This window comes from Herpailurus yagouaroundi, unplaced genomic scaffold (genome assembly GCF_014898765.1).
Source record: "Herpailurus yagouaroundi ecotype Mexico unplaced genomic scaffold, PumYag 162, whole genome shotgun sequence".
Lineage (NCBI taxonomy): Eukaryota > Metazoa > Chordata > Mammalia > Carnivora > Felidae > Herpailurus > Herpailurus yagouaroundi.
In genome coordinates, this window is record NW_024412403.1 from 37,090,023 (window position 1) to 37,114,347 (window position 24,325).

The 24,325-nt window shown below is 37.3% G+C and overlaps 1 long non-coding RNA gene across 1 annotated transcript; it reads right to left on the minus strand.

Annotated features, from left to right (window-relative positions):
- Positions 1-1,703: 1,703 nt before the first annotated feature.
- Positions 1,704-22,492, minus strand: LOC121036095 (uncharacterized). The gene is made up of 3 exons (XR_005793234.1): positions 22,423-22,492; positions 20,179-20,322; positions 1,704-1,884 (listed from the first exon to the last, which is right to left on the minus strand). It is a non-coding gene; the product is annotated as an uncharacterized LOC121036095 (long non-coding RNA).
- Positions 22,493-24,325: the final 1,833 nt, after the last annotated feature.

A 24,325-nucleotide genomic window follows, 5' to 3' on the forward strand; every position in this document is an offset into this window, starting at 1 on the left:
GACAGAAGACGTGAATAGACATTTTTCCAAAGAAGACATTACTGATGGCCAAGAGACACATGAAATGTTGCTCAATGTCACTCATCATCAGAGTAATTCAAATCAAAACTACAGTGAGATGGCACCTCACACCTGTCAGAATGGCTAAAATCAACACACAAGAAACAACAGATGTTGGTGAGGATACAGAGAAAGGAGAACCTTCTAGCACTGTTGGTGGGAATGTAAACCCGTGCAACCACTCTGGAAAACAGTATGGAGTTTCCTCAAAAAGTTAAAACTGTAACTATCCCATGATCTAGCAATTGCACTACCAGGTATTTACCCAAAGAATACAAAATAACTAAGTGAAAGGTATGCATGCACCCTGATGTTTATAGCAACATTATCTCCAATAGACAAACAATGGAAATAGCCCAAATATCCATGAATTGATAAATGAATAAAGAAACACACACACACACACACACACACACACACACACACACACATAAAGGTAAAGGTAAGTTGCTCTCATAAATAAATAAATAAATAAATAAATAAATAAATAAATAATCAATTCTCAGGGCTGAAATTACCCTAAATCTTCTAGGATGATAGAAAAACTAATAGTATTTTAAACATAAAATGGGATAAACTTCAGAGACCTTTGAACTACCTTGACTAAAATAGTCTCTCTTGACTCTTAAGTTTCTTTATGTCATTCCCCAAGAAAGGCCCACAGACATTCCTGTGAAAAGATGATACTGACTATTCCACTTAGCTATTAATATCACACCTTACAATCTCTTACTGGCAGATTAGGCTTATTATTGGCAGAGACTGAAGCATATATTTAGTCTTATTACCAATGTGTATGTATGTGTCCTTTCTTACATGTGACCAAGCAACCACTTTATGAGGTATAATCTGAACACCTGCTTCTGTGTTCTTCTAGACAAACAGGGAAGATTAGCTCTTGAATCATGATGGAAAGAGCCCTATTATGTCCTACTAATCAAACTACAAGTAATATCATCGGATTCATGCATCGGCCTCTCAAAAAAGAATATAATTATTTACTTAAATATCATGCAAATATAGATAACTAAGTAATCATCCCCTTTTTTCATTTTTCAAACTCTTCATATTGGAATTGGGATCTTTTCTTTGACATAATCTGGACATGCTTGGCTGCTGGTTTAGCAGTTGATGACAAAACTCTGAAAGTAATCTTTTCACAATGCTAAAATACAAGATCTCCTGCTTGCAACTAGTCTCTGACTAAATTAATGAAAGCAATCATGCAGCAAAAAAAAAAAAAAAAAAAAAAAAAAAAAAAAGTTGAGTCTGTGATCACTGTTGAAAATGACTAAAAGGGGAGTCTAAGAATTGAGAACTGAGCTGAAAAGAATAGAATCTAGACTCATTCAAAATATTTTCCAGATTATGCAGGTGATGCATGCTAATTTCCAATAAGATAATTTTTTAAAATAAATATTGTCATGTTCTTTTTTATGATTTCTAATGGCTCCATTAATAGTATTTTTTTAATTTTGTGCTTATACTTACCAATTAAACAACAAAAGGTATAATTCAATCAATTAATGACCCATCTGCATTTAAATATATTTTATTGACTAATTTATACTCTTACAGGTTTATTGCTGAGTAGCCATTTTTAATATCAGTAATATAGGCATTCTGACCTTTCCCCCCTAATTCCAGTCTGTAAATGACTTAAATTTTTTTTTTAAAAATCATGTTTGTTTATCTTCTACATTTTTAAATTAAAAATGCATTTCTCCTAAATAGTACCTCTTGAATAGAGATAAAAGAACTACCTTCAATGTAAAACATTTATAGGCTTACCTCAGAGATACGGTCTGGTTCAGTTCCAGATCTCTGCAATAAAGCAAACATTGCAAATATGTTAAATGGATTTTTGGTTTCCCAGTGCATATAAAAGTCATGTTTACACTAAACTGTGGTCTATTTAGTTTCCAATAGCATTTTTCTGAAAAAAACAGTGTGTGAACATTAATTTAAAATACTTTATTGCTAAAAAACGTTAACTATCATCTAAGCTGTGAGCAATTCATAATAATTTTGCTGGTGCAGGGTCTTGCCTTGATGCTGATGCTGATGCTGACTGACCAGAGTGGTGGTTTCTGAAAACTGGGATAACTGTGGCATTTTCTTACAATAAGACAAAAAATGAAGTTTGTGGCATCAATTGACTCTTTTCACGAACAATTTCTCTGTAGCATGTGATGCTTTTTTTTATTTTAAATTTTTGTAATGTTTATTTATTTTTGAGACAGAGAAAGACAGAGCGTGAATGGGGGAGGGTCAGAGAGAGGGAGACACATAATCTGAAGCAGGCTCCAGGCTCTGAGCTGTCAGCACAGAGCCTGATGCAGGGCCCAAACCCACAAACTGTGAGATCATGACCTGAGCCGAGTCAGATGCTTAACCAACTGAGCCACCCAGGCGCCCCAGCATGTGATGCTTTTGATAGCATTTTACACAGAGTAGAACTTCTTTCAAAATTGGAGTCAAGCATCTCAAATCATGCTGCTGCTTTGTTAACTAAGTTTGTGTAATGTTTTAAATTCTTTGTTGTCATTCCACCAATCTTCATGATATCTTCACTAGTAGATATCATCTCAAGAAAGAAAATCCATAAGAAGTAATTCCTTATCCTTTAAATTTTTAACACAAGATTGAAGCATTGCAGTCACATCTTCAGGCTCCACTTAATCCTATCGCTAATTATCTTGCTATTTTCTCCCCATTTGCAGTGACTTCCTCCACTGAAGTCTCGAACCTTCAATGTATGAAAAATGTGATATCTGCAAAGCACAATAAAGTGAAATGCAATAAAATGAGTTGTGCCTATAATATTAAATTAAAAGTTCTAAGTTTTTTTTTTCTTTTCCTCATCCTTCTGTCCAATCTGACATTATAACATCATATGGTTGTGTCTGGTATTTGGAATGTCAACAATTTTCTAAATTTATATCACCTGGGATGAACGCATGACTAAATTCTTATCTCTCCTCACCTCACAACAGTCAAGCACTGAGATTCTCTCATCTTCATTTTATCAAGGTATTGTCCATTCTGCATCTCCTGGCAGCACGTGCTTGCAAATCTGCTCAAATCTGCTAGCTGTCTCTTCCAGTTATTTCTCTGTGCTATCCATGGTAGTATATTACATTATGGTCATTCTCTCCTCTCCTTAGAGGAAACCAGAACTCAGTAGTGCTTCCTCAGAGTGATGTATTGCCACTCTGGCACAGTTATATCCCACTCAGCCTTATCTCCTCTGTTGATTTCATACCACTGTGATGTACGGAAGGCCTGGGAGGCTGTCATCACCCAGAATTACAGAAAGAAATAGGGTACAGGGTACAGAAAGAAATAGGGTACAGAGGACTTCCTCTGAATTCCCCAAACTTTGGAGAGTTATCTACTATCCCTGTGGATTTTAATACCAGGATGGAAGTGGGACTAGCCAACATCTTTCACGGTAGTCTGTATGAGGATCTTTTCCATTTTTACTTACCATTTTTTCTGGTTCATACATTTTTCTTATCATACTTGTGCATGTGTCTGTGGATTTTTTAAAATCTATTTCATGTGTATGTGTGTATATTCACTTGTGGATTTTTTTATTCATCTTTCATGTACATCTGTGTGTGCGTGCGTGTGTGAGTGTGTGTGGGGGGAGGGCGGTGACAGAGAATGGCAGTAAAACTGCCAGGTTCTGCTTCCTCCAACACATTAATTTATAACCTATATTTTACCTGGATTGCAGCCAGATTGATTATCTGAAAGAAGATAATTTCTATTTTTTTTTGTTTTGACTTTTATTTACTTTTCAATTTTTTATTTAAATTCTAGTTAACATAAAGGGCTATATTAGTTTCAGGAGTAGAATTCAGTGATTCATCACTTACATACAACACCCAGTGCTCATCACAACAAATGCCCTCCTTAATACCCATCACCCATCTAGTCCATCTCCCACCCACTTCTGTCCATCACCCCTCAGTTTGTTCTCTATCCTTAAGAGTCTCTTATGGTTTGTTTCCCTCTCTCTTTTTTTCCCCTTAGTATATGTTCATCTGTTTTGTTTCTTAAATTCCACCTATGAGTGAAATCATATGGCATTTGTCTTTCTCTGACTGACTTGTTTTGCTTAGTATAATACACTCTAGCTCCATCCATGTCATTTAGAATGACAAGATTCATTCCTTTGGGTAGCTGAGAAATATTCCATTGTGCATATATATATATATATATATATATATATACACACACACATACACACACACACACCACCTCTTCTATATTCATTCATCAATGGATGGACATTTGGGCTCTCTCTGTAGTTTGGCTATTGTTGATAATGCTGACAAAAACATCAGGGTGCATTTATCCTTTCAAATCTGTATTTTTGTATCCTGTGGGCAAATACCTAGTAGTGCCATTGATAGATCATAGGGTAGTTATAATTTTAACTTTTTTGAGGAACCTCCATACTGTTTTCCAGAGTGGTTGCACCAATTTGCATTCCCACCAACAGTGCAAGAGTGTTCCCCTTTCTCTGCATCCTCACCAACACCTGTTATTTCTTTTGTTGCTAATTTTAGACATTCTAACGGGGGTGAAGTGGTATCTCATTATGGTTTTAATATATATTTCCCTGATGATGAGTGAGCATCTTTTCATATGTCTGTTAGCCATCTGTATATCTTTGTAAAAGTGACTATTCATGTCTTCTGCCCATTTCTTATTTGGATTATTATTATTATTATTATTATATTTTGGTGTTGAGTTTGGTAAGTTCTATATAGATTTTGGATACTAACCCTTTACCAGATATGTCATTTGCAATATATTCTCCCATTCTGTAGGCTTCCTTTTAGTTTTACTGATTGTATCCTTTACGGTGCAGAAGCTTTTTATCTTGAGAAGTCCCAATAGTTCATATTTGCTTTTGTTACCCTTGCCCCTGGCAACGTGTCTGGTAAGAAGTTGCTCTCGCCATGGTCAAAGTGGTTGCTGCTTGTTTTCTTCTCTAGTATTTTAATGGTTTCCTGTGTCACATTTAGATCTTTAATCCATTTTAAATTTATTTTTGTGTATGGGGTAAGAAAGTGGTCCAGTTTCATCTACATTTTGCTGTCCAGTTTTCCCACCACAATTTGTGGTGGTTTTGGAGAGACTGTCTTTTTTTCCATTGAATAGTCTTTCCTGCTTTATCAAAGATGAGTTGACCACATAGTTGTGTGTATGTTTCTGGGTTTTCTATTCTGTTCCATTAATCTACGTGTCTCTTTTTATGCTAGTACCATACTGTCTTGATGACTTTTGTTTGATTGCTGAGGCTAAGACTTCCAGTACTGTTAAATAGGAATGGTGAGAGTGGACATCCCTGTCTTGTTCCTGACCACAGGAGAAAACCTCTCAGTTTGTGCCCACTGAGAATGATATAAGCTGTAGGTTGTTCATACATAGACTTTATGATGTTGAGGTATGTTCCACCTATGCCTACTTGCACTCATTCTCAGGCTGACTTGCCCTAGTTGGCTTGCACCTGCAGGGTGCAGGGGGACGGGGCTTGGTTAAAGCAGTTCTGGCCTCCACTTGTTGGTACTGTTTTCCTCATTGAAGTTGGTTGGTGTTGATAGGCAGGGGGAAGGGAGATGTTCTTGTCCTGCTCTCTTATCTCTGCAGTGGGAAGCTCGCACCTGCCACACCTCAGGAAGTCCTATAAGAGCAAACTATCACCCCTCCTTTGTCCTCAGCTTCTGTCAGATCCCTACCTTCACACTGTCTGTGTACAAGCTGTGTACAGTGCTGCCAGGCGGCACATCACCCCGTGTTTATCTCAGACATGGCTGGGTTTCAAAACTCCAAACTTCAGAGAACCCTGTGGCACAGACCCACACTGATCCTCTGGGGAAGGGTCTCTCCACACTGTGGCTGGGAGTTGGTTTGTCCCAGAAAATCATCACGCCACCATAGAGCAGCTCAAAGTTTATGGCAAAGTGCAAAAGAAAGCTGACACCAAGGCTCACTGCCCTCATCCAGCATCCTCATACCTGTGATAGTGAATATGGCAGTCAACAGCACCTGTTGGGTTTTCTGTCCTCTGAAAGGTCACACCACTCTCCCAAATGCACTCCAAGAAGAGGAATTGTTTTTCCCTGTGCAATCCAGGGTATCCGCAGACCATGCTGCCTGCTTCTACCCTCCTTCCCCACTGGAGCACTACTATGCCCTCCAGGTGTCATCCTGGTGATGGCACAGACCTCTAAAACTTCAGACTTGCACTCTGTCGCCTATAAAAATTTGCAGTATTCAGACCTTCTCCTTTCCACAGTCAATGGTTCTGGGGAAGAGTTTTTCTTGTCGAATCCCCTGTGCATATTTTCCTCCTTTCTCTCTCCTCTCTCTATGATCAGGGCTCCCTCACCTCTGGAGCACCCACAAATCTTTTCTCACCCAAATCAACTCTCTGCAGCTCCTATCGTACAAAGTGGTTGTTTTTCTACTTGTAGATGTGCAGTTTTGTTCTTTCAGTCCTCATATCAATTTCTTGGGTGTTCAGAATGATTTCATATTTATCTAGCTGTGATTGAGGGATAAAGCAAGATCAGGGTTCCCCTACTCCTCCATCATTTTAACTCCTCCTCTCTGAAAGAAACTGTTTATTTACTTTAAAAGTAAAAACTACCATTTACTCTATTTCTACCTGAGAGTTAGACCCTGCCATATTTTAATGGGTTACTCATATGTCTTCTCCTGGACTGGCAATGTTTTGAAAAATCTATCATCCCTTTAAATACACCCCCAGAAGTATCTTTATTGTGTCTGCCAATACATACAGAACAAGGTAAATGTCTTCTGGTATCATGCTTTCTGGATTGCAAGGTACCAGCACTGCACATCTTTTCACCCAACTTTCGTTGCGTCTGGTTTCAGTTCCATAATACATTTATAAAAATTAATCTCAATACAAACCTCAACTGGTAATATTTGAGTTTTCAAACTAGGTAACAAGAAAATGTTAAGAGCATATAATATCAGCAATATAAATAAGATCTTAGGGTAATCTAAGTTGCTAATTTAAAAGAAAATTAAATGAAAATATAAAAATGAAAACATGACAAAAATGTTACAAAGAAAGCAGTGCAAGGTAATAACAATTTAAGAGAGTTTTTTTTTTTTTCTTGGTCACTATTTCTAAGAACTTTATCCCTTTCCTGCAATAAATATTGGCTTAGGTTATAGTATTATCCACATTTACAAGTTCATCCTGATAATAAGTGGCAGTGTCAGGACTTCAACTCAAGTAGCTTGAGTGTCAAAGATGATGCTCGATCTTACAATATTAAATTACTTCTTTACGTCATGTTTCTAGATTACAAGCAAAATATTCAAATAGCCAAGCAGTCCCATATATGTTAAGTTCAGTAAATAGAAGTTTTTTTAAATCTCTGTGAAAAAGAAATATGTGTTAATTATTAACCCAACATTTTTAACATAGAATTGGAAACTGATGCATTTAAAAAAAAAATAGATATTCTATGGGAATGCAAGCTGGTGCAGCCACTCTGGAAAACAGTATGGAGGTTCCTCAAAAAAACTAAAAATAGAACTACCCTACAACCCAGCAATTGCACTAAGAATTTATCCACGGGATACAGGTGTGCTGTTTTGAAGGGACACATGCACCCCCATGTTTATAGCAGCACTATCAACAATAGCCGAAGTATGGAAAGAGCTCAAATGTCCATCGACGGATGAATGGATAAAGAAAATGTGATACATATGTGTATATATACATATATATATATGTTTATATACACACACACACAATGGAATATTAATTGGCAATCAAAAATAATGAAATTTTGCCATTTGCAACTACTTGGATGTACGGAACTGGAAGGTATTATGCTAAGTGAAATTAGTCAGTCAGAGAAAGACAAAAGTCATATGACTTCACTCATGCGAGGACTTTAAGAAACAAAACAGGTGAACATAAGGGAAGGGAAACAAAAATAATATAAAAACAAGGAAGGGGACAAAATAGAAGAGACTCATAAATATGGAGAACAAACTGAGGGGTACTGGAGGGGCAGTGGGAGGGGGGATGGGCTACATGGGTAAGGGGCATTAAGGAATATACTCCTGAAATCATTGTTGCACTACATGCTAACTAATTTGGATTTAAATTTTAAAAAATAAAAAATAAAATTTAAAAAAAGTAAGAACAGAAAAAAATAGATATTCTAGGTCAGATTCTTTATATGTTAAATTTTTTAAACAAGATATCCTTAAAGGTATCTTTAAGGATACTTTATTAGATAAAATTTGCCAAAACTGACAACTTATTCCAATTTATTTAAAAAAATTTTTTTTCTTAATGTTTTCTTATTTATTTTTGAGACTGAGAAAGAGCATGAGCAGAGAAGGGGCAAAGAGAGAGGGTGACACAGAATCGGAAGCAGGCTCCAGGCTCTGAAACATCAGACCAGAGCCTGACATGGGGCTCGAACTCGCAGACCGTGAGATCATGACCTGAGCCGAAAACGGACGCTCAACCGACTGAGCCACCCAGGCGCCCCCATTCCAATTTAAATAAGCATAGTTCAGATGGCGGCGCTAGGAGGACACTGTGCTCACCACGTGTCCTGCTGATCACTTAGATTCCACCTACACCTGCCTAAATAACCCAGAGAACCGCCAGAGGATTGGCAGAACTGAGTCGCCAGAACCAGGCACAGACGAGAGGCCCACAGAAGAGGGTAGGAAGGGCGGCGAGGCGGTGCGCGCTCCACGGACTGGCGGGAGGGAGCCGGGGCGGAAGGGCAGCTCGCCAGCCAAGCAGAGCCCCCGAGTCTGGCTTGCAAAAAGCGGGGGGGCCTGACGGACTGTGTTCCGACAGCAAGCGCGACTTAGCGTCTGGGAGGTCATAAGTTAACAGCTCTGCTCAGAAAGCGGGAAGGCTGGAGGACAAAGGGAAGGAGAGCTGCTGAGCCTGCTGACCACAGAGCTCAGTTTGGTGGGGAACAAAGGCGCTCGCCAGCGCCATCTCCCCCGCCCATCCCCCAGCCAAAATCCCAAAGAGAACCAGTTCCTGCCAGGGAACTTGCTCCTCCGCACAAACACCCAACTCTGCGCTTCTGCGGAGCCAAACCTCTGGCAGCGGATCTGACTCCCTCCTGCTGCCACAGGGCCCCTCCTGAAGTGGATCACCTAAGGAGAAGCAAGCTAAGCCTGCCCCTCCTGCCCCTGTGCACCTTGCCTACCCACCCCAGCTAAGACGCCAGATCCCCAGCATCACAAGCCTGGCAGTGTGCAAGTAGCCCAGACAGGCCACCAAACCCAACAGTGAATCCCGCCCCTAGGAGAGGGGAAGAGAAGGCACGCACCAGTCTGACTGTGGCCCCAGCGGTGGGCTGGGGGCAGACATCAGGTCTGACTGCGGCTCCGCCCACCAACTCCAGTTATACAACACAGCACAGGGGAAGTGCCCTGCAGGTCCTCACCACACCAGGGACTATCCAAAATGACCAAGTGGAAGAATTCCCCTCAGAAGAATCTCCAGGAAATAACAACAGCTAATGAGCTGATCAAAAAGGATTTAAATAATATAACAGAAAGTGAATTTAGAATAATAGTCATAAAATTAAGCGCTGGGTTTGAAAACAGTATACAGGACAGCAGAGAATCTCTTGCTACAGAGATCAAGGGACTAAGGAACAGTCACGAGGAGCTGAAAAACGCTTTAAACGAAATGCATAACAAAATGGAAACCACCACGGCTCGGATTGAAGAGGCAGAGGAGAGAATAGGTGAACTAGAAGATAAAGTTATGGAAAAAGAGGAAGCTGAGAAAAAGAGAGATAAAAAAATCCAGGAGTGTGAGGGGAAAATTAGAGAACTAAGTGATACACTAAAAAGAAATAATATACGCATAATTGGTATCCCAGAGGAGGAAGAGAGAGGGAAAGGTGCTGAAGGGGTACTTGAAGAAATCATAGCTGAGAACTTCCCTGAAGTGGGGAAGGAAAAAGGCATTGAAATCCAAGAGGCACAGAGAACTCCCTTCAGACGTAACTTGAATCGATCTTCTGCACGACATATCATAGTGAAACTGGAAAAATACAAGGATAAAGAGAAACTTCTGAGCAGCGAGGGGTAAACGTGCCCTCACATATAAAGGGAGACCTATAAGACTCATGACTGATCTCTCTTTGAAACTTGGCAGGCCAGAAAGAATTGGCACGAGATTTTCAGTGTGCTAGACAGAAAAAATATGCACCGAGAATCCTTTATCCAGCAAGTCTGTCATTTAGAATAGAAGGAGAGATAAAGGTCTTCCCAAACAAACAAAAACTGAAGAAATTTGTCACCACTAAACCAGCCCTACAAGAGATCCTAAGGGGGACCCTGTGAGACAAAGTACCAGAGACATCACTACAAGCATAAAACATACAGACATCACAATGACTCTAAACCCATATCTTTCTATAATAACACTTAATGTAAATGGATTAAATGCGCCAACAAAAAGACATAGGGTATCAGAATGGATAAAAAAACAAGACCCATCTATTTGCGATCTACAAGAGACTCATTTTAGATCTGAGGACACCTTTAGATTGAGAGTGAGGGGATGGAGAACTATTTATCATGCTACTGGAAGCCAAAAGAAAGCTGGAGTAGCCATACTTATATCAGACAAACTAGACTTTCAATTAAAGGCTGTAACAAGAGATGAAGAAGGACATTATATAATAGTGACAGGGTCTATCCATCAGGAAGAGCTAACAATTATAAATGTCTATGCGCCGAATACCGGAGCACCCAAATATATAAAACAATTACTCATAAACATCAGCAACCTTATTGGGAAGAATGTGGTAATTGCAGGGGACTTTAACACCGCACTTACAGGAATGGATAGATCATCTAGACACATGGTCAATAAAGAAACAAGGGCCCTGAATGAGACATTGGATCAGATGGACTTGACAGATATATTTAGAACTCTGCATCCCAAAGCAACAGAATATACTTTCTTCTCGAGTGCACATGGGACATTCTCCAAGATAGATCATATACTGGGTCACAAAACAGCCCTTCATAAGTTTACAAGAATTGAAATCATACTGTGCATACTTTCAGACCACAATGCTATGAAGCTTGAAATCAACCACAGAAAAAAGTCTGGAAAACCTCCCAAAGCATGGAGGTTAAAGAACACCCTACTAACGAATGAGTGGGTCAACCAGGCAATTCGAGAAGAAATTAAAAAATATATGGAAACAAACGAAAATGAAAATACAACAATCCAAACGCTTTGGCACGCAGCGAAGGCAGTCCTGAGAGGAAAATACATTGCAATCCAGGCCTATCTCAAGAAACAAGAAAAATCCCAAATACAAAATCTAACAGCACACCTAAAGGAAATAGAAGCAGAACAGCAAAGGCAGCCTAAACCCAGCAGAAGAAGAGAAATAATAAAGATCAGAGCAGAAATAAACACTATAGAATCTAAAAAAACTGTAGAGCAGATCAACGAAACCAAGAGTTGGTTTTTTGAAAAAATAAACAAAATTGACAATCCTCTAGCCAGGCTTCTCAAAAAGAAAAGGGAGAGGACCCAAATAGATAAAATCATGAATGAAAATGGAATTATTGCAACCAATCCCTCAGAGATACAAACAATTATCAGGGAATACTATGAAAAATTATATGGCAACAAATTGGACAACCTGGAAGAAATGGACAAATTCCTGAACACCCACACTCTTCCAAAACTCAATCAGGAGGAAATAGAAAGCTTGAACAGACCCATCACCAGCGAAGAAATTGAATCGGTTATCAAAAATCTCCTAACAAATAAGGGTCCAGGACCAGATGGCTTCCCAGGGGAGTTCTACCAGACGTTTAAAGCAGAGATAATACCTATCCTTCTCAAGCTATTCCAAGAAATAGAAAGGGAAGGAAAACTTCCAGACTCATTCTATGAAGCCAGTATGACTTTGATTCCTAAACCAGACAGAGACCCAGTAAAAAAAGAGAACTACAGGCCAATATCCCTGATGAATATGGATGCAAAATTTCTCAATAAGATACTAGCAAATCGAATTCAACGGCATATAAAAAGAATTATTCACCATGATCAAGTGGGATTCATTCCTGGGATGCAGGGCTGGTTCAACATTCGCAAATCAATCAACGTGATACATCACATTATCAAAAAAAGAGAGAAAAACCATATGATCCTGTCAACCGATGCAGAAAAGGCCTTTGACAAAATCCAGCACCCTTTCTTAATAAAAACCCTTGAGAAAGTCGGGATAGAAGGAACATACTTAAAGATCATAAAAGCCACTTATGAAAAGCCCACAGCTAACATCATCCTCAACGGGGAAAAACTGAGAGCTTTTTCCCTGAGATCAGGAACACGACAGGGATGCCCACTCTCACCGCTGTTGTTTAACATAGTGCTGGAAGTTCTAGCATCAGCAATCAGACAACAAAAGGAAATCAAAGGCATCCAAATTGGCAAAGGTGAAGTCAAGCTTTCGCTTTTTGCAGATGACATGATATTATACATGGAAAATCCGATGGACTCCACCAAAAGTCTGCTAGAATTGATACATGAATTCAGCAAAGTTGCAGCATACAAAATCAATGTACAGAAATCAGTTGCATTCTTATACACTAACAATGAAGCAACAGAAAGACAAATAAAGAAACTGATCCCATTCACAATTGCACCAAGAAGCATAAAATACCTAGGAATAAGTCTAACCAAAGATGTAAAGGATCTGTATGCTGAAAACTATAGAAAGCTTATGAAGGTAATTGAAGAAGATATAAAGAAATGGAAAGACATTCCCTGCTCATGGATTGGAAGAATAAATGTTGTCAAAATGTCAATACTACCCAAAGCTATCTACACATTCAATGCAATCCCAATCAAATTGCACCAGCATTCTTCTCGAAACTAGAACAAGCAATCCTAAAATTCATATGGAACCACAAAAGGCCCCGAATAGCCAAAGTCATTTTGAAGAAGAAGACCAAAGCAGGAGGCATCACAATCCCAGACTTTAGCCTCTACTACAAAGCTGTCATCATCAAGACAGCATGGTATTGGCACAAAAACAGACACATAGACCAATGGAATAGAATAGAAATCCCAGAACTAGACCCACAAACGTATGGCCAACTCATCTTTGACAAAGCAGGAAAGAACATCCAATGGAAAAAAGACAGTCTCTTTAACAAATGGTGCTGGGAGAACTGGACAGCAACATGCAGAAGGTTGAAACTAGACCACTTTCTCACACCATTCACAAAAATAAACTCAAAATGGATAAAGGATCTGAATGTGAGACAGGAAACCATCAAAACCATAGAGGAGAAAGCAGGAAAAGACCTCTCTGACCTCAGCCGTAGCAATCTTTTACTCGACACATCCCCAAAGGCAAGGGAATTAAAAGCAAAAGTGAATTACTGGGACCTTATGAAGATAAAAAGCTTCTGCACAGCAAAGGAAACAACCAACAAAACTAAAAGGCAACCAACGGAATGGGAAAAGATATTTGCAAATGACATATCGGACAAACGGCTAGTATTCAAAATCTATAAAGAGCTCACCAAACTCCACACCCGAAAAGCAAATAACCCAGTGAAGAAATGGGCAGAAAACATGAATAGACACTTCTCTAAAGAAGACATCCGATGGCCAACAGGCACATGAAAAGATGTTCAGCGTCGCTCCTTATCAGGGAAATAGAAATCAAAACCACACTCAGGTATCACCTCACGCCAGTGAGAGTGGCCAAAATGAACAAATCAGGAGACTCTAGATGCTGGAGAGGATGTGGAGAAATGGGAACCCTCTTGCACTGTTGGTGGGAATGCAAATTGGTGCAGCCGCTCTGGAAAGCAGTGTGGAGGTTCCTCAGAAAATTAAAAATAGACCTACCCTATGACCCAGCAGTAGCACTGCTAGGAATTTATCCAAGGGACACAGGAGTACTGATGCATAGGGGCACTTGTACCCCAATGTTCATAGCAGCACTCTCAACAATAGCCAAATTATGGAAAGAGCCGAAATGTCCATCAACTGATGAATGGATAAAGAAATTGTGGTTTATATACACAATGGAATACTATGTGGCAATGAGAAAAAATGAAATATGGCCTTTTGTAGCAACGTGGATGGAACTGGAGAGTGTGATGCTAAGTGAAATAAGCCATACAGAGAAAGACAGATACCATATGGTTTCACTCTTATGTGGATCCTGAGAAACTGAACAGGAACCCATGGGGGAGGGGAAGGAAAAAAAAAAAAAAAGAGGTTAGAGTGGGAGAGAGCCAAAGCATAAGAGACTGTTGAGAACTGAGAACAAACTAAGGGTTGATGGGGGGTGGGAGGGAGGAGAGGGTGGGTAATGGGTATTGAGGAGGGCACCTTTTGGGATGAGCACTGGGTGTTGTATGGAAACCAATTTGACAATAAATTTCATATACAAATAAAAAAAATAAAATATAAAAATAAATAAATAAGCATAGTTCTCCCTGTAGATGCTATGATCACTCAATGTAAATATTATGTGTTATCTGTAATTTTAACATATTCTTATGAGCAATAATGCATTGAGAATATTTTCTGTGTATGAGTATAAATTCTGAGCACACTAAAAATGTTCATATTGGTATGAATAATGAGTGATTGTCAACAGGAATGTTTCATAGATAAAATATATGATTTATTGATAAGGCTGCATAATTACATGAGTATCTGAAAAGGTAGGTAGTTGCTTATGTATAAGAAGTAAGACCACAGGTCCATAAAACAATATTGTAATTGATACTATTATATCATTATTGTATCAAAAGACGACAGAACTTTGAAAGAAAAAGCCTAGAATTTTGTGCCTTTGAAAGTATATATCCATTTCACGTTCATTTAATATGCAAGAATAATAACATACTGCTAAATTCACAAGTATTATTCTCCAACAAGGAAAATAGAGCTCCAAGTCTTTCTCCTAATCTCCATCCATAATAGCACATTTCTCTACTCACTCTCATCACTGATTCTAACTTCACTCATCTTCGGTTTCACCTAACCCCGCATTCAGCAGGAGAAACTCTAAGCAGTAAGATCATGTGATTTAGGAATTTTGGTCAAAAGAGAACAGAAAAGGGAAAGAGTAAGTGGTCTCTGGATTTTATTTTTAGTCGTAAATCCTTTTTGAAGGATCCCATTTCGTTAACAATAGCAACAACAACAGCAACAACAAAAACTAGATCCTTACTGTATCTATAATATTTCCCTTTTCTTCTTTGCCTTTGTAAAAAGCCATCCTTGTAAGGACCTTTTCCTCCAAACCTTGAAAGTATAAACAAACTATTGGATTGTACTTATTTAAGAAAAACAGAAGCCTAGAGGAATTACTCACCGAAAGCAACTGGGTGTCATTACATACAAGGGAAGGCTTTAAGCTTCATGCAATGTCAACTTGGCATATAATTTATATAAAGTACAAACGTTTAGACTTAGGCTGATATTTTGTGGTAGGACAAGACATGCCATGAATACACACACACACACACACACACACACACACACACACACACACACGTATAACACATATTTATATTGTGAATATATCTTCTGAATAAATAGTCAAATGCAACTTAGAATGTGTTAAATACAATCCCTAAACTCCTGTTTTGTCATGAGAACTTGACTATTGATCTCCAATCATAGAAAACTTTCTTTGGTTCAAAACATCAACATTTCTTACCTCTGCCAAAGTTAAAACTGTCTCTGAGAACTGCTGCTCTTTAGATGTTATCATCTATATGATTTGACGGGCAGCAAAGGGTAGTTAGTTAATGAATATTAGAAAATGGAACGACCCAGAAATATAGATAGTAAGTCACAGTATTTTTGTTTTAAAACTAGAATATGTCAAGATGGTTTCCTTGCTCCATCAACAAACTTCCAAGTGTGGTAATATTACATTCTTGGCAACCAAAGGTGCTGTAGTGTCTTGTTAGAAATTATAAAACACATCAAAAATACAAGTGCCAATACTAGTTATGAATTTTAACTTTTTATATGGAATATTTATTTCTAATTATTGATAATTTTAGAAAAACTCTGATAAATTTCTCTGACTTCATTGGTAATATAATTAACAAAGTATTAAGTAATTCAAGGGAAGACATATAAAACATGTGTATAATAGGCCGTTTCTGTGTGAATGCTTAGCACTACACACAAGATAAAGGACCAATGTTTTGTTTTTGCCTAAAGGTTTTTTTTTTTTTTTTTTTTTTTTTTTTTTAGTGTTTATTCATTTATTTTGACAGAGACACAGAAAGCCTGAGCTGGGAGGGTGAGTGAGAGAGAGAGATCGACTCCCAAGTAGGCTCTGTACTGTCACTGCAGAGCCTGACATGGGGCTTGATCCTACTAACCGTTGATATCATGACCTGACCTGAAATCAAGAGTCAGATGCTTAACCAACTGAGCCACACAGGCACCCACCCTAAAGGTATTTTCATTCAGTAGCTTTGAATTAATCATTATGTGCAGTGAAAATTTTTTCTCACTATATACATGCAGCTAATTCTTAAGAGAATTCCCATGGACCCAAATTATTTTAAGCTACCTAAAAGGGAACAAGTTCAGTTATATAAACTATTGGAGCAGTTTAAGGTTTGACCGTGAAAACATATCTAAAATAACCTCCTTATCACATGTGATCAGCTGTGAAGTTTTATTATTTTAATTTTTAAAAAGTTTAAGACTGAATATTTCTCTTTAAACTGTTAATGACTCCCTGGGAGAACCCTTATGGTTTTCTGCCAACAGCATAGTTCATTGGAGATTAACTCATATCTTGCTGGAAAGCTCAAACAAACGTAGCAATGATTCTGGAATGAAGTCAAGGATAGGTGTTACAAAATGCATATCTAAGTTTTAGGAAGGAAAACAATAATATTGACTACAAAACTATAAAAGCATTAGGCACATTTTGCCTAATGCACAGTTTTGTCCAAAATTTGCTGTTCTCAAAAAAAAAAAAAAATGAAACAACCAAGTTTGAAAGTCTTGTGTGAAGAACAAAGGGATCTACAAAAGTGTGGGAAAACATAAATGTATGAGTTCAGTCAGAAAACTCTTAACTTTGCTTTAGTAAAGGAAAGGGTAAGAACACAAATGGTCAAAATGCATAAGATATTTTATACTGTAGAATAACACAGGCTTCCTTGCTAAATAACAGCATAGTAAGATCAAGGAGAGCAACCTGAAGAAAGATTAAAGTACATTAAAGACAAAAGGAAATGTTGCTTCATACAGTACGTAGAAACATTTGTAAAATTTATAAACATTATATCAAGTGTGGACAGACAGGAAATTTAAATTACATAAAAGAACTAGAACAAAATTTGAATAATAGGGCACTAATCTTTCAACTACGATAATCTGTGACAAACCTAAACCTTAAGGTTCCTCCTAGGGTGGTTAACCAAGTTCTCGCACCCATTTCTTCAGAGAACCCTAAGTGCAGTTGACCCTTGAACAATGTAACTATAAGAGGTACTGACCCCTATGGAGCCAAATATACATATATAACTTTTGACTCTTGAAAAATTTAACATCCTACTGTTAACTGGAAGCCTTACTTATAATACAGTCAATTAACACATATTTTGTGTATTATTGTGTTAAATACTGTATTCCTACAATAATGTAAGCTAGAGAAAATAAAATACTATTAAGAGAATCATAATGAGGATAAAATACATTTACAGTACTCTACCTTATTTATTCTATAAAAAATCTGAGTATTAGTGGACACAGGCAGTTCAGACCTGTGTTGTTCAAGGATCAAGTGTAATAGTATCTGTGGCTGTAAGAACCATGCTTGGATTAGACTCAGTTGTTATGACTCCAAGATCCAATCATGTGGGGAGATGCTAAATTGTATTTAGCACTTCATAAATATAAGGGCTAAAAGGGAATGCGCTGTACCTCCAAACATTTGTGAACCTTATTCTGGAATGTTAGAAGCAGAGGCAGTCAAGACCCGAAATAAATAAATAAATAAATAAATAAATAAATAAATAAAATTAAACACTGCCTTAAAACAGCAGGCAGCCTTAATACTTATAAGCTCATTAACCTTATGTATTGGTTCCTTATTGGTGTCATAACAAATTAAATTATTACTTATTTAATAGATTATAACATCACAAATGTATTCTTTTACCATTCTGGAAGTCAAAAGTACTAAACTGGTTTCACTGGGGCAAAATCTAAGTATCAACAAGGCTGGTTTCCTCTACAGGCTTTGATGAGAGATGCTGTTTGCTTGCCTTTTTCAGCTTCTAGTTGGCTGTCTGTATTCCTTTGTTGGTGGCCCCTTATTCCATCTTCAAAGTGCATCAGTCCAATCTCTGTGTACATTACTATATCTTCCTTGTCTCTGACTTTGACCTTCGTGCATCCCTTCTATATGGACACTTGTGATTACATCAGATCCACCAGGGGTAATAGACAATCTCTCAATTTCAAGATCCTTTATTTAATCACATTTGTGAAGTCCTTTTCATGTCATATAAGATAACATTCATGGGCTCAAAGAGTTAAGATGTGGACATATTTTGGGGCCAGTTTTCAGCCTATAATGTCCCATATATAAACAAGCATATATATACTAGTGAATTCATAAGTTTTTTTTTTTTTTCTTTTTTTTGAGGAGGGGAGAGAGAAAGACAGAGAGTGAATGTGAGCAGGGGAGGGACAAAGGGAAAGGGAGAGAAAGAATCCCAGACAGGTTTTACACCCAGGAAGGACCCCAATGGGGGTTCCATCTCAATCATGAGATCATGACCTGAGCCAAAAATAAGGGTCCGATGCTTAACTGACTGAGCCACCCAGGCACCCTGTCAGTTCATATTTTTTTAAAATTGTTTTAACCTTTTAATTTATTTTTGAGATGTGCTCGCTTCGGCAGCACATATAATAATTTATTTTTGAGAGACAGAGAGCACAAGCAGGGGATGGACAGAGAGAGGGAGACACAGAATCTGAAGCAGGCTCCAAGCTCTGAGCTACCAGCACAAAGCCTGACATGGGGCTCGAATCCATGAACTGTGAGGTCATTACCTGAGCCAAAGTCAGATGCTCGACAGACTGAGCCACCCAGACGTGCCCCAAGTCCATATTTTTTAATAGCTTGATGAAATTTGTTCAGAATTTAGCAGAATACTACTAAACCACTGTATTTAAACTTACCTTTTGAGAAAAAATGAACACATATTTTCAAAATTTCAACACTTATAAATGATATTAATGAATAAAGTTAGAAAGATATGTGTAAGTTTAGGAAGAAATTACATTGACCTAGTGTATTGCTCCAAGATACCTTTTTTATATTTCACAACCTTAGAAAAGGAAGGGAAAAAAACTTTTACTTGTCTTTAGTTTTTCAATGAATTCCAAGATTAAGGGCTCAGGAATTACAAGGATAAAATCAGGCACTGCAAGTGAAAACAGATTTTTCTCTATTTGTTGCTAATGAATTCCTAAAAGCCTTTAGAGAACAAACTAAAGAGAAACCCATAGGGGAAATATTTCAGAGAATTCATCTGGGATATCAACAGAATAGTTGACGAGGTCAAATTTTGGTTCACCATGACAACACCGTAAGGACACTATCTTTTCTCTCACTGCTAGTGTGGTCTTTTCAGATATAAATTGAGCCCGAATTAATTAATGCCAAGCTCTTTACAAAAAATGCTGTGCTCATGATCTAATAGTATAAGGTTAGTGAGTCTCCCCCGCTCAAAGGAAAGCATGCAAATAAAATAAACAATGTAATTTTTTGTGTGGGGTTACTTTGATATGTATTATCTAATGACATGGAATGATATATCAATGACAAGAACAACAACAAAAACAAGCCCTATGAGACTGTAGTAGCAGAGACAATAGTTTACCTATGGGGTGGGTAGCTAGGCCTGATTCTTGGCTGGGATAGTTCCCATGTCTGCCTGTCAGTAGACTGAAGCTGGCATTGGCTGGAAAAAGTAGGCTAACTTGACTCTGGTATTTATGTTACTTACCATCCAGCAAACTAGCCTGGGTATGTTCTCAAGGTGATGACAGAAGACACAAGAGAGCAAGCAGCCACATGCAAGTACTCTCATGCTATTTCTCATGTTGGGTCATCTAATACAGAATTTCCAAAGCAAGTCTCAAGGCTAAATCTGGAATCAGAGTAAAAAAAATGCAACCAAGTTATGGGTCATTAACTCAATCAATATAGGCTATCTCAAATTGAGATATTTGATAAAACAAATTTGAATATTTGCCCTAATAAATTCACAAAAATGCCAATTTTTATAAAACAAGTGTCCAGGAAAATATTTTATAAGCACATGAATAAGGCAAAAAAAGTCTTCTTGTTACACAATCTACATGGAGTTCTAGTAGTTCATGAGATATAACATGATAAAATAAAATTTTCCTCCATTTCATTTTAGCAAAGCATTACCCTTACACTGAATCTAAAAACATATTTTAAGAGTTGAAAAATGCCCTAATAAAGCCTTCAATATTAAAATAAGTCATGTATTTATTGAGGATATTACTAAGCTGATAAATAATTTTTTGCTAGCCTGTTTGTTTGAAAATAAAATAACTTTATAAAAATATTATTTCATAAAAATAATTTGAAAAATGATTTTTGATTATTCTTGTTTTGCAAATGGTTAAGTTTTTTGTAGTCAGTGTATTTAAATAAAACTTTTTCAAAGGCTTTCATGACTGCATATAATGAAAATTTCGGAGTTCTGTTTTCTGAGATACTGCATTTACTATGCATTCCTTATTTTTTTTCTGAAAAACTATCCTTATTTTTTCATTTCCCAAATACATATTAAATATTTCCCTGCTCAAAATTGAGGGTATACGGCAAAGAATAAAGTTCCTGCTTTTGTTAGGTTTACATTATGGGCTCCTTTCAATATATGGGCCTATTTACTTTGTCTGTCTCTAGTTTTATTCTAGTTCTCAAAGATTGCCCTGTGTGTGTTTACATATATGTGTGTGCATGTGCATGTGCACATGCATGTATGTGCTTAAAATGTTTATTTCTCTTTCTAAAATCTGCCTTTAATTCAAAACATGTTTTTGTATTTGGTTTAGTTATTAAAGTTATTCTAGTTGCGTCTTAAATTTTAATTGTTTTTCAAATACTATGCACTGTTATGTTAGGCAAAGGGGAAAATAAATATTTTAACTCATGAGCATGTGGGTATATATGTGTGTATGGGAGGTGTTTATGGCATTTCTCACTCAAATTCTGTGTAAGTTACAAACCCTTTGTGAGGTAAGAACATGAGAAAACAATTTATCTTCCTTTGTGTGAAAAACCTCAGTTTAAACTTAATATTTCAGCGTTATTACATATTTTCCTCAGGGAATACATTTATCAGACATTTTGAAGTCAGAATGGACTAGCTTTGTAGCATCACTGCAGCCTAAGTTTCCTTCCTTCCACTTATAACTGCTTTATTTTAGCACAAAACTATTTGTAAAGAATAACAGTGGGGTGGTGCTGGCTATCCTGTGCTCTTTGCCACACTAACCAATTTCCCATCTTTGTCAAAGGGGTGAATAAAAATATGTCAATATTTCTAAAAAGCCACTTGTACCTGAAAGAATCCATGCATCTTTTCGGTGGAGTTGACAGCAGTCGCAAGCTTTATATAAATGACATTAAAGTCCTTTTATGGTCCCTTTTATTTTCTGTGACTCTGTTGTTGAGATCTATAACTCCACTGTTTGGAAACCGACCTTCCTGTCTATTGAATGCTGGTTGACAGATAAATTGCTATTGTTCTTTATCAATGAAATAAGCTGCTTTTTAGTTTCTTAAACCTAGCCTCTGACACGAGCTTTCAAGGTTGTTTTATTATTATTTTTTTTAAACAGGCAGATTTTGGAAGAATTTGTGGTTTTTTTTTCTAAAAGCTATTCTTAGCACAGATACTGGTTTCACAGAAGTTCCATATTATGTTGTATTTTATTGAATAAGGTTGAATAATGTATTGCCCTCAAGAAGGTTGTATTGTGGTAAAAGCATTCTATTTTCTCATGCCTTTGTAACAGGACCTACTCAATTCTTCAAAAAGAAATGAGAAATGCAGAGGAAGGGTAAGACCCCAGGAAACCAAACTCTAAGGTCTCCATTGTATAATTATCCCTCAAACACTCCTAAAAGCTCTGAAAAGAACTTTATTTAAACATACAGGCCACAAAAACCTTAACCATCTGCAAAATTGGAATAATAAGAGAAATCATACCCATAGAGATGTTGGGTGATTGAATAAGAATAACCTCAGTAATCTTTGCAAAAACTCCTTTCGTTCTTCTGGGAAAAAAAAGAAAAAAAGAGTGTCATTTATATTTGTCATGCTATTATGAAGGCCTGGGCTTGGGGAATTGATAACTGTATTTAGAAGGTAGTCCATAAAGGATAGTTCTTGAATTCCTTTTTATCATCAGTCCAAGCACTGGAACCATTTTTCATAGTCATTTCTGTATTGTGCCAGAGAGGTTTTTTTGTTTTTTGTTTTTTGTTTTTTTTTCTGTCTTCCAAGTTTTATTTAAATCCCAATTAACATACAGTGTAATACTAGTTTCAGGTATAAGATTTAGTAATTCATCACTTACATACAATACCTGATGTTCATCACAACAAACACCCTCCTTAATACTCATCACCCATTTAACCAATCCCCCCACCCACCACCCCTCAAGCAACCCTCAGTGTGTTCTCTATAGTTAAGGGTCTATTTATTGGTTTGCATTTTTTTCCCCACTGTGTGCATCTGTTACGTTTCTTAAATTCCACCTATGAGTGAAATCATACGGCATTTGTCTTTCTCTGACTGACTTATTTCACTTAACATAATATATGCTAGCTCCATCCATGTCATCGTAAATGGGAAGATTTCATTCTTTTTGATGGCTGTGTAATATTCCATCATATATATAATATATACATATAATCTATATCTATATATATACACATATAATCTATATCTATATATATATGTATATATATATATACCACTTCTTCTTTCTTAAAATGTATATTTATTCATTTTGAGAGAGAGAGAGAGAGAGAGAGAGAGAGAGCAAACAGAGCAGGAGAGGGGCAGAAAGAAAGAGAGGGAGAATCCCAAGCAGGTTCTGCTCTGTCGGCACAGAGCTGGATGCAGAGCTCAATATAAAGACTGTGAGATCATGACCTGAACTGAAATCAAGAGTCTGACACTTAAACGACTGAGCCACCCATGTGCCTCTCCCCCCTACAACTCTTCTTTATCCATGTATCAGTTGATGGACATTTGGGCACTTCCCATAATTTGGCTAATGTTGACAACACTGCTATAATCATTAGGGTGCATGTATCCCTTCAAATCAGTATTTTTGTATTCATTAGGTATATACCTAGTAGTGCAATTGCTGGATCATAGGGCAGTTCTATTTTTAACTTTTGAGGAAACTCCATACTGTTTTCCAGAGTGGCTGCACCAGTTTTCATCCCCACCAGCAGTGCAAGAAGGGCAACAGCCCTTCTCCAAATCCTTATCAACATTTGTTGTTTGTGCTTCTGATTGTAGCCATTCTGACAGGTGTGAGGTGATATCTCATTGTGGTTTGATTTGTATATTCCTAATAATGAGTGATGTTGAGCATCTTTTCATGTGTCTGTTAGCCACCTAACTGTAAGTCTTTAGAAAAATGTCTATTCATGTCTTCTGCCAATTTTTTAACCAGATTACTTGTTTTTTGGGTTTTAAGTTTTATAAGTTCTTTATGTATTTTAGATACTAATCCTTTATGAGTATGTCATTTGCAAATATCTTCTCATATTGGAATTGATTGTTAGGTTTTGGGTTTTTTTTTTTTTGACCGTTTCCTTTGCTGTGCAGAAGATTTTTATGTCGAAAACCCACAGCTAATATCATCCTCAGTTTTTCCCCTATGATCAGGAACAAGACAGAGATGTCCACTCTCCCCAATGTTATTTAACATATTACTGGGAGTCCTAGCTTCAGCAAGCAGACAACAAAAACAAATAAAAGGCACATAAATGGGCAAGGAAGAAGTCAAACTTTTACTATTTGAATATGTCATGGTAATCTATGTAGAAAGCCCAAAAGATTATACAAAAGATTGCTGGAACTGATACACAAT